The following is a 10,000-nucleotide window of genomic DNA, read 5'->3' on the forward strand; positions in this document are numbered from 1 at the left end:
GTTCCTCTGCACTCCAGCACACCTGTGGAGATCCACCCCAGCAGATTAATTTTTGTTGTGCATCGTTGCGTCTGCTGATAGTCATTATCTGCCTCCTTGTCACTGTAGCTCTTATACACGTCACCCAGAAAGAGAAAGAGAAAGACGGAGGGCCCGGGTTCGATTCCCGGCGGGTGGAAATTCCGACACGTTTCCTTACACCTATTGTCCTGTTCACCTAGCAGCAAATAGGTACCTGGGTGTTAGTCGACTGGTGTGGGTCGCATCCTGGGGGACAAGATTAAGGACCCCAATGGAAATAAGTTAGACAGTCCTCGATGACGAACTGACTTTCTTGGGTTATCCTGGGTGGCTAACCCTCCGGGGTTAAAAATCCGAACGAAATCTTATCTTATCTTATCTTAGAGAGAGAGAGAGAGAGAGAGAGAGAGAGAGAGAGAGAGAGAGAGAGAGAGAGAGAATTCCTCAAAATATAAACATTATTATATTCATGGGCCTCAAAATCTTCTTTTGGCAGTTTTAATGAACAATGTGCAGCATAATCTAAATATTTAGGACCTAATATAGGCTATGTACATCATTCTCACTGTTCTTACATTAGGACCAAAGTTGAGGCTGCAGCCAGCAACAGCTGGCCAGCATTCTGGCTATATTTGTCTATTCCTGTTTATTTGTGATGTGGTGGATTTACGGAACGTTACGTTTGTACTAATATATCGAAGATTCAACGTAGGCGCTAAATTTACCCTGCAAAACAGATCGGTGAGGCTTGTCGTTTGGTTGTCCACCGCCTCCGTCAGAGATGCGGTTGCGATGAGCCTCCGGAGACTATATCCTACTCAAACTTCGTTGAGAATGGTACCGATTTCTTACGGTCTGTTGCACGCATCACCATATCAGCACAGCTTATAGCTGTATGTTTAGGGAAAGCCAGTCTAGAATTTAGGGGAGTATTAATCAGACATCCAATAGCACTGGACTAAGAACTCCTCCCTGTGGTGTACCTTGGGATATTTCTTTAATTTTGTGGTAGTGCTGAATGATCCATACGGATTTAACGCATTTTCCCCGTACATAATGCTACTACTACTAACACACTGATTTAGTGAATAGTTCTTGATCCGAAGAAGTGGAGCTTCTCTTCCCTTCCTTGGATTAATCTTGATTACCTAATATTCCCGGGAATTTTGTAATAATTATGAGTTTGACCCTTCCCTATTACTATAAAAATTATGAAAAATAATAACTAATAAAAATAACAGTAATAACATTAATAATAATAATAATAATAATAATAATAATAATAATAATAATAATAATAATAATAATCCACGTTAACCCAAATAAGAAAAGAATCGTGGCTTATTTCCATTCCTCGCTCTCAGATGCTACCCACAACAGTCAACTAACACCCAGAACTCGGCCAGGAAACACGATTGTTCAATAATATTTCCTAAACAAGATAGCCACAATCATTTTCCTATAAGGTAATGCTATATGATGAGCAAGGGCATACTTCACCATAATAAAATAAAATTATTTTATTTTTACGAGGAACACGCTCGGTAATGCTATAATTCTAGGTAGGCTTGTGTCCACGTCTTGTGAATATGCCAGCGCCGTATATAGCCAGATACTCGGGTTGCTTATGGCGCCCGTCGGCTTTATCTAACGTATATACTCTGATAAGTGATGTACCAATCTCGCTTATACGAAAATAAGTAGCTTGCACGGCTCGTCTGTCAACCTCTGCGATGCCAGATATTCTTCGTGTTTACATACGTGCCAACCCAGAATTATATCTAACTACGTAACCTACTGACAACTGAATTATATATGTAAGTCCGTTCTTGTAGATGTACATGCCTGTGTATGTTTCCATGTACATGTTAGCATCCCGTTGCTCGCAGGCAAAACTCGCATCCAACCTCATGCACGATCTATACGAAGCTAAAAAAAAAAAACAAAAAAAAAAAAACTTAATGTCAGCATTGCAGACCTGTCAGTTGCGCCCGAATAAATAAGATATGACAAGAACAAGCAACGCCGTGTAACATTAAGATATGTTAAGGGATAATGATGATGCCGGGTTTGCTTTGAGGACACCGTGCGTATGCTTTGAGGACACCGGGCGTATGCTTTGAGGACACCGGGCGTATGCTTTGAGGACACCGTGCGTATACTTTGAGGACACCGTGCGTGTACTTTGAGGACACCGGGCGTATGCTTTGAGGACACCGTGGGTATGCTTTGAAAATACCGTGGGGTTGCTTTGATTACAGTGGGTTTGCTTTGAGGACACAGTAGGTTTGCTTTGATGACAATGGGTATGCTCTGATGACACAGTAGGTTTGTACTGAGGACACGGTGGGTTTGCATTAAGGACACCGTGGGTTTGGTTTCAGGACACCGTGGGCTTGGTTTCAGGACACCGTGGGTTTGATTTCAGGACACCGTGGGTTTGATTTCAGGACACCGTGGGTTTGGTTTCAGGACACCGTGGGTTTGGTTTCAGGACACCGTGGGTTTGGTTTCAGGACACCGTGGGTTTGGTTTCAGGACACCGTGGGTTTGGTTTCAGGACACCGTGGGTTTGGTTTCAGGACACCGTGGGTATGCTCTCAGAATACTGTGGTTCTACTCGACAAGGAGTTGCTCAGATTAATTATAAAACGTGTGTATTAGATACATAATTATAGCTGCAATTTCTTCCCGGGAATAACATCCACGGTGACTCAGGAGGAACGACAGTTTGTGGTGGTTTCCACCGTTCTTGTGTAACAGATCTGTGATTATACTGGTGATTATTATAACTGTTGAAGATTGAGACACTTATGCAGCATATGGGAATCTTTATTCAAGAAACGTTTCGCCACACAGTGGCTTCATCAGTCCAATACAAAGAGGAAGGCGTAAGGAGAGGAGGAGAATGAGGTAATCAGTCCCTCAACCTGGAGTCGATGTGTTCAGTCCATCAATCTTGACTGATGGACTGAACACATCGACTCCAGGTTGAGGGACTGATTACCTCATTCTCCTCCTCTCCTTACGCCTTCCTCTTTGTATTGGACTGATGAAACCACTGTGTGGCGAAACGTTTCTTGAATAAAGATTCCCATATGCTGCATAAGTGTCTCAATCTTCAACTTGTCGGTTTTTCAAACCATTCATTATAACTGTTATTTTTTTGCATCTTTCGTCATATAATAATAATAATAATAATCATAATAATAATAATAATAATAATAATTATTATCATCATCATCATTTTTCTTTTATTATAATCACAGAAAAGGCGATTAATCGTATATCCATGAGGTTGAGAGAGAATTTTTTTCTTTCCAATAAATTAATCCGTTATTACAATTCGTGATAATCTGAAAGTTGAAATACCTTGTTTATCATTATGCTGATATTTTTGCCCTTGTTAAAAATTGTCTGTCTTAAAAATATATGATTACTCTTATGATTATTATTATTACCTTTATTTTTATTATCAGTAGTAGTAGTAGTAGTAGTGGTGGTGGTAGTATTAACGGAGATAGTAGGTAGATGGGTTTTCAACGTTCAGACAGAACACAAAAAATAGTAGTAAACAGAGCAAAATCCAGCGTTAGGTACGTGAAAGCTCAATACCCAAAGACACTGTCTTGGCGCCTCTTCCATTTCGTATCCCATGGCAAACATAAAAACACTAGCCACAATTTTATACCATTTGTGCATGATTCCAAAAATTAGCATTAAAAACGCCTCGGTAGAAGACACGGAAAAACTGAAGGAAATCTGTATATCAGAAGGGCTTTCCAGTAAGAAACGGAGAACACTGACATTGAATTGGAATACAGTATGAAAAGCCCAGGAAGATAATCAAACAGAACGAAAGAAATATGTGAAAGACGTGGGACTAGCAATGTCGGCTGATCTTTCTTTTAAAGAGCACAATGATGCAAATGTCATAACAGCCTAGAAAATAACGGGACTGGATAATGAGAACTTTTAAAATATGGAAAATAGTACCAAGTTGGTTATTCACATCGCTTGTGCTTTCTAGTTTAGAGTATTGTTCACTGTTGATGGCCCTGTTCAGGACGGGAAATACAAGAACTGGTACAGATACAGAGATCATTTACGTCCCACAAAGAGCCAAGAAAGCATTAAATTTACTGGGAACTCCTCAGAGTCCTAAATTCGTACTCGCTCGAGCTGAGGAGAGAGAGAGATGCATGATAATTTATACGGTAGAAAGTACTTGAGGTCCCAGTACGAAATTGGCGCACTGCCGTAACTACATACTGGAGTGTGAGATATTGGGCAAAAAAGTGAACCCAGCTAAGCGGTAAAGCGCTGGACCTGAACATCTTAGGACCCCAGTTCGAGTCTCTCATCCATCTTTCTTCTTATTCATTTAAATTTGTTCATCATAACTTGAATAAAGTTCATAGACTGTGGCTTTAAGGAGGCTGAGGACCCACCAGGCCACGGTGCCCTGTGGCCTGATAGCTAAAGCTCTCGCTTCACATAGCGAGGGTCTGTGTTCGATTCCCATCGCGGGTAGAAACACTGGGAGTGTTTCTTTACACTGGTTGTCTATGTTCACCCATCAGTAAAACGGGTAAAGGGGTGTTAGTCGACTGGCGTGGGTCACATCCTGGGACAAGGACCTAATTTGCCCGAAATGCTCTGCATAACAAGGGGTTTTCTATATAGTAGTATGTCACTGATGTCAGCTAGGCCTGTATACCATGTACATGCACTTGTAGTAAATAAAGATATTATTATATTATAAAGGTTGCCGTGGCTGTGGGAAAGAACAGTTGGGTCACAAACATTGGCCTATGACGCAGACAGGATAAAGCAGTTTCTTCTGTGAGACTTTCATATCAGAAGCTCTATAGAGCTGCATTAAATTAATGGACTTGTTAATTAATCTTGAGACAACGGTTTGAGTCTGCCGTCCACCTTTGTTATTCATAAAATATATGTGCCGAATAAGCCAGACCAGCAAGTTAGGTCTAAAAAGCAAGAGAGTGATTTTTTTTAACAGCTTGTAAACCAGGCTGCGTCACTTGGGAAACCTTGCCAGTCTCCCTGTAGTGAGTTTGAATCCTGCTGACTGCGATCTTTCTCTGTATATACCTGCCTGTTTCTGCATGATGCATAATTATATATATATATATATATATATATATATATATATATATATATATATATATATATATATATATATATATATATATATATAAAAGCGCGAAATAACCATTGTGAAAAAAAAGTGAATGTCAAAGCACTTTCGTAATTTCTCACATCATTAAGGAAGAGAAAAAATGAAAAACAGAACACTTATAAAGCTGAGATATGCCCTGACATATAACCGCATATGTAACCTCATATATCGCCTCACAAATGACTCATTGAGTGCAGGAATGTTGTGAATCTTTTGGTCAAGTCATATGTCAGAGACAATTTATGAGTGACTTATCAGGCGAAAAAGAATTTTGACAGCATAGTTTATAACGCTCACAAATTTATTATAAATAAATCTAATTTATACAACCCTAAACTTATGTTGATATTACAGTGTTATTTTTATGAGAATAGATTCGATTTTACACACACACGTATATGCGCATACACACACACACATACACACACACACACACACACACACACACACACACACACACACACACATACACAAACACACACACAAACACACACACACAAACACACACACACACACACACACACAAACACACACACACACACACACACACACACACATACACAAGCACACACACATACACACACACATGCACAAACACACACACAAACACACACATACACAAACACAAACACACACACACACACGAACTAGTGAGTCTGGCCTATTTGACAAAGCTATTTTCTATCAAATATCTAGAGTAAATTTTTTTTACTCTATAATTCTGTTATTTTCAATCTGAGCAAAACGGAAAAAATACATATCATAGATATTTCGTAATATTAAATAAATGTAAACTGATCTGTGATACATAGAGCAGAATTTAGCTAAACAAAATTACCTTAGTTTAGGTGAGGTTAGGGGAGTAAGTTTTCTTTGGTCCAAAAATATAAATCTTCATATAATTGTCAATTAAAAAAAGCTATCATTCTGTAAAAGAGTTTTTAGGAAAATTTTGAATTTAAGGAGTTGTTTGGCCTATTCGGCAAGTTCCGGTTATTAGGCATGATATGCGAACTTACAAACTCGGAATCAGAGTACTCAGTACTTTTTTCCATAGCGCCAGACTCCTGATAAGTATGGGCACCTAGCCGAAGCTAAACGGTCACACCCCCCAATACTCCGCAGCACCAGGCCTCTTCAGAGTTATTGCATCAAATATTGCCTTGTGCAGTGAACAACGAAACGTGAATTAAGTACTATATATTTCTATGCCGAATTTGCAGGTTCGAATCCTGCTGTGGACTAAGAGATAATGTTTGTAAATAATTTCGCCTGTTAGCGAATTGTTAAGCACTCACACACACACACACTAACGCACAAATACACACACACACACATAATATATATATATATATATATATATATATATATATATATATATATATATATATATATATATATATATATATATATATATATATATATATGCAATAAGATCACAGTAAACAGGTGATTTTAAAATATGCAAAACAACCACTGTGAAAGCGCTTGGAATTTCATTACTCTTTCACAGTGGTTGTTTTGCATATATATATATATATATATATATATATATATATATATATATATATATATATATATATATATATATATATATATATATATATATATATATATTTGTCGTGCCGAATAGGTATAACGGGCGATTTTAGCATAAACAGCAATGCTCTTCTTGCCGACTAAGGCAAGTGATAGTTTGTGTATGCAATAATTTTGCAAAAATCATTCTGAACCTATCAGAAAAATATAACTCACAGTGTTTGTTTATTATTAAATTGTTGTAAACTTATCTAAAATATATTTACTTGGATTAGGCTAAATTAGATTCTATTGTTATAATAAGGTTAGGTAGGTTTCTTTATTTTTTGGTACAAAAACATTAATTTTTATATTAACGTAAATGAAAAAAATATATATCTTGAAAAGTATAAGGGAAAATTTTAGAAAGGACTTAATTTTAAATGAGCTCTTGTTAATTGACCAGTTTTACGTATTCGTCATATATATATATATATATATATATATATATATATATATATATATATATATATATATATACTCGTACTATATACATCTCTCAGTTCACATCAGTTACTGTCACGCAGACTCTTCCCATTTCCTCCCCAAAAAAGTCTACATAACTCTCCTGACGGCACATAACACGGAGCAAAGTAACTCTGCAGTGGAGCATTTCATTAACACGGACGCCGCCGGTTCGTGAAAATTGCACATGAAATGTACCAGCGGACGGGAATTACTTCTATAATGCCGCCTGGTACATGGAGATTATTTCCTGAATGTACAGCGCTATCGCTATAACTGCCCTCTTGTGCATTTCTTCTCGAGAATTGCACATCTTAATCTCCGAGAAGCCTCTCACACACACAAACAAACACACTAAAACTGCGATTAACTGTCTTTTTCATATTGCGATGGCGTGGGACTTATTGGACTCCTGTATATCAGAGTGAGAAATTGCATCAACATCCGTATGTGTCCTGCAAATGGAGTGGTGCAGATTCGATCCTCCGTCCGCTGAGGCTCTGGCCAGTGACGCTTGGACTCGATAACTTAACTTTCTCCAGCAAAGTATGTTAGATTATCACATCATGTAGTGGTAGTGGTTGGTTTTCTTGCTGTGTAAATGATCTATGGTTCCCAGGACTTGTGAGGGAGTAAGCAACAACTTGTAGTACTCAGCAGAGCCACACAACAGGGGTGGCCAGGGTCTGCATGTCAACAGGAGCAACGGCAGCATGCAGAATAATTGTGGTAAGAACAACGGAAGCAGGTACAATAGTGGCAAGAACTACGGAAACAGGTGCAACAAAAGTGGTAAGAACAACGGAAGGAGGGGCAACAAAAGTGGTAAGAACAACGGAAGGAGGAGCAACAAAAGTGGTAAGAACGGAAGGAGGGGCAACAAAAGTGGTAAGAACAACAGAAGGAGGTGCAACAAAAGGGGTAAGAACAACGGAAGGATGGGCCACAAAAGTGGTAAGAATAAAGGAAGGAGGGGCTACACTAATGGTAGAAACAATGGCAACATTACTTATAGTAAAAATAGCAAAAGTGGTAATAGTAGTGGTAAGAACAACAGCAACATTGTTAACAGTAATTTTAAGAACAGAAGCAATATTTATTTTTGTGATGAATGGTTTGAAAAACCGACAAGTTGAAGATTGAGACACTTATGCAACATATGGGAATCTTTATTCAGGAAACGTTTCGCCACACAGTGGCTTCATCAGTCCAATACAAAGAAGAAAGGCGTAAGCAGAGGAGGAATTTGAGGTGATCAGTCCCTCAGCCTGGAGTCGACTCCAGGCTGAGGGACTGATCACCTCAAATTCCTCCTGAACACATCGACTCCAGGCTGAGGGACTGATCACCTCAAATTCCTCCTCTGCTTACGCCTTTCTTCTTTGTATTGGACTGATGAAGCCACTGTGTGGCGAAACGTTTCCTGAATAAAGATTCCCATATGTTGCATAAGTGTCTCAATCTTCAGTATTTATTTTTATTATTAGTAGTAGTAGTAGTATTAGTAGTAGTGTAGTAGTAGTAGTAATAGTAGTAGTAGTAGCAGCAGTAATAGTAGCAGTAGCAGCAGCAGTAATAGTAGTAGTAGTAGCAGTAGTAGAAGTAGTTACAGTAGTAGTAGTAGTAGTTGTTGTTGTTGTAGTAGTGGTGGTGGTGGTAGTAGTAGTGGTAGTAGTAGTAGTATTAGTAGTGGTGGTGGTGGTGATAATAGTAGCAGTAGCTGTGGTAGTAGTGGTTGTGGTGGTCGTAGTAGCAGTTGTGGTAGTAGTAGTAGTAGCAGCAGCAGCAGCAGCAGCAGCAGCAGCAGCAGCAGCAGCAGCAGCAGCAGTAGTAGTAGTAGTAGTAGTGGGGTGGTGGTGGTAGGGATTGTAGTATCACAGTAGTAGATACACTGAAAGTAGAAGCCCGAAGCAGCAGCAAAAACAGAGATAACAATAACAAGAACGGCAGCAGTAACAGGAGTAACAGCAATATCTGCTGCACTAGCACAAGGACCATCATCATCATTATCATCAACAGCAACAGACGCAGCAGTAGCAGCACCACCAGCAGGAATACCAGCAATACCATCAGCAAAAGCAGCAGCAGCAACAACAGTAGCACCATCACCAGCACCAACAGCAACAGCAGCACCATCACCACAAACAGCAGCAGCAGTAGCAGCAAAACACATAAATATATACTGCACACGCAACAATGGCAGGAGCAGAAATATCACGTCACAAATATAGCAAAAACATGATTCTTCAACACTAAAATATAAAGAGACTCGGTATTAATAAAGGTTTCTTAACATTCTTAACAATGCACAAGAATACTGACAATAAAGAGGAAAAATTAAAAACAATGATAAACCAAATACCTGAGAATTTTTTGTTAGACAAAAACACATAACTGCTCTTGATAAACGAAGGTAAATGTAATTTACGCAACTGATAAATGGCTAATACTTGGTTAGGAAAAATTGTGAGAAAGCACAATATGTCAAACGACGAAATTTCAAGTGAATTTGATTAGTTAAAAATAACAGTTAATAGATGGATATATGACATAAAATTAACAGGTCCTCATTGAGTATGATGGTTGAATAGGGGTTTATGCTTATAGATTACCACCTCTTGTGCTAATTGGGACCCTCGTTCTCGGAGAAGATAATAAACATACCTCAGGCCAAATTCTACAAACTTCTCCTTGGAAATGTTAGAGAATTTTCCACGCAACCACCCCCGACAT

Source organism: Cherax quadricarinatus, chromosome 20 (genome assembly GCF_038502225.1).
Source record: "Cherax quadricarinatus isolate ZL_2023a chromosome 20, ASM3850222v1, whole genome shotgun sequence".
Classification (NCBI taxonomy): Eukaryota; Metazoa; Arthropoda; class Malacostraca; order Decapoda; family Parastacidae; genus Cherax; species Cherax quadricarinatus.